Genomic DNA, 2328 nt, shown 5'->3' with positions numbered 1-2328 from the left:
GACTGGGCGTTAAACGCCCAACTGCTAGGCTGACTGGCGTTTGAACGCCAGCAGCATCTTCCTCCAGGGTGTGCTGTTTTTCTTCCTGTTTTTCATTCTGTTTTTGCTTTTTTCATTGTTTTTGTGACTTCTTATGATCATCAACCTACAAAAAAGATAAAATAACAAAAGAAAATAATTAATTATAAAACATTGGGTTGCCTCCCAACAAGCGCTTCTTTAGTGTCATTAGCTTGACAGAGGACTCCCATGGAGCCTCAGAAACACTCAGAACCTTGTTGAAACCTCCCAACACCAAACTTAGAGTTTGAATGTGGGGTTTCAACACCAAACTTAGATTTTGGTTGTGGCCTCCCAACACCAAACTTAGAGTTTTACTGTGGGGGCTCTGCTTGGCTCTGTTTTGAGAGAAGCTCTTCATGCTTCTTCTCCATGATGATAGAGGGATATCCTTGGGCCTTAAACACCATGGATTCTTCATTCACTTGAATGATCAACTCTCCTCTATCAACATCAATCACAGCCTTTGCTGTGGCTAGGAAGGGTCTGCCAAGGATGATGGATTCATCCATGCACTTCCCAGTCTCTAGGACTATGAAATCAGTAGGAATGTAATGGCCTTCAATCTTAACCAGAACATCCTCTACAAGTCCATGGGCTTGTTTTCTTGAGTTGTCTGCCATTTCTAGTGAGATTTTTGCAGCTTGTACCTCAAAGATCCCTAATTTCTCCATTACAGAGAGGGGCATGAGGTTTACACTTGACCCTAAGTCACACAAGGCCTTCTTGAAGGTCATGGTGCCTATGGTACAAGGTATAGAAAACTTCCCAGGATCCTGCCTCTTTTGAGGCAGTTTCTGCCTAGACAAGTCATCCAGTTCTTTGGTGAGCAAAGGAGGTTCATTTTCCCAAGTCTCATTTCCAAATAACTTGTCATTTAGCTTCATGATTGCTCCAAGGTATTTAGCAACTTGCTCTTCAGTGACATACTCATCCTCTTCAGAGGAAGAATACTCATCAGAGCTCATGAAAGGCAGTAGCAAGTCCAAGGGAATCTCTATGGTCTCAGTCTGAGCCTCAGATTCCCAAGGTTCCTCATTGGGGAACTCATTAGAGGCCAGTGGACGTCCAGTGAGGCCTTCCTCAGTGGCGTTCACTGCCTCTTCTTCCTCCCAGAAATCGGCCATGTTTATGGCTTTGCACTCTCCTTTTGGATTTTCTTCAGTGTTACTTGGGAGAGTGCTTGGAGGAAGTTCAGTAATTTTCTTGCTCAGCTGACCCACTTGTCCTTCCAAATTCCTAATGGAAGATCTAGTTTCAGTCATGAAACTTTGAGTGGTTTTGATCAGATCAGAGACCATGGTTGCTAAGTCAGAATTATTCTGCTTAGAGCTCTCTGTCTGTTGCTGAGAAGATGATGGAAAAGGCTTGCCATTGTTAAACCTGTTTCTTCCACCATTGTTATTGAAACCTTGTTGAGGTCTCTCGTGATTCTTCCATGAAAGATTTGGGTGATTTCTCCATGAAGAATTATAGGTGTTACTATAGGGTTCTCCTAGGTAATTTACCTCTTCCATGGAAGGGTTCTCAGGATCATAAGCTTCTTCCTCAGATGAAGCTTCCTTAGTACTGTTTGGTGCATTTTGCATTCCAGACAGACTTTGAGAAATCAAATTGACTTGTTGAGTCAGTATTTTATCCTGGGCCAAAATGGCATTCAGAGTGTCAATCTCAAGAACTCCTTTCTTCTGACTAGTCCCATTGTTCACAGGATTTCTTTCAGAAGTGTACATGAATTGGTTATTTGCAACCATTTCAATCAATTCTTGAGCTTCTGCAGGCGTCTTCTTTAGATGAAGAGATCCTCCTGCAGAGCTATCCAAGGACATCTTAGATAGTTCAGAGAGACCATCATAGAAAATACCTATGATGCTCCATTCAGAAAGCATGTCAGATGGACATCTTCTGATTAATTGTTTGTATCTTTCCCAAGCTTCATAGAGGGATTCTCCATCCTTCTGTCTGAAGGTTTGGACTTCCACTCTAAGCTTACTCCATCTTTGTGGTGGAAAGAACTTTGCCAAGAAGGCATTGACTAGCTTTTCCCATGAGTCCAGGCTTTCTTTAGGTTGAGAGTCCAACCATATTCTAGCTCTGTCTCTTACAGCAAAAGGGAATAGCATCAGTCTATAAACCTCAGGGTTAACCCCATTAGTCTTGACTGTGTCACAGATTTGCAAGAATTCAGCTAAGAACTGATGAGGATCTTCCATTGGAAGTCCATGGAACTTGCAATTCTGTTGCATTAGAGAAACTAATTGAGGTTTA

The 2328-nt window shown here is 42.3% G+C and overlaps 1 non-coding gene across 1 annotated transcript; it reads left to right on the top strand.

Annotated features, from left to right (window-relative positions):
- The first annotated feature begins 1947 nt into the window (after nucleotides 1-1947).
- LOC130983976 (small nucleolar RNA R71) lies at nucleotides 1948-2051 on the top strand. Its single transcript, XR_009087940.1, has one exon. It is a non-coding gene; the product is annotated as a small nucleolar RNA R71 (small nucleolar RNA).
- The last annotated feature ends 277 nt before the right edge of the window (nucleotides 2052-2328 follow it).

This window comes from Arachis stenosperma, chromosome 5 (assembly GCF_014773155.1).
Source record: "Arachis stenosperma cultivar V10309 chromosome 5, arast.V10309.gnm1.PFL2, whole genome shotgun sequence".
Lineage (NCBI taxonomy): Eukaryota > Viridiplantae > Streptophyta > Magnoliopsida > Fabales > Fabaceae > Arachis > Arachis stenosperma.
Note: the sequence above shows the minus strand (reverse complement) of the source record. Positions and strands in the feature narration are given on the sequence as shown.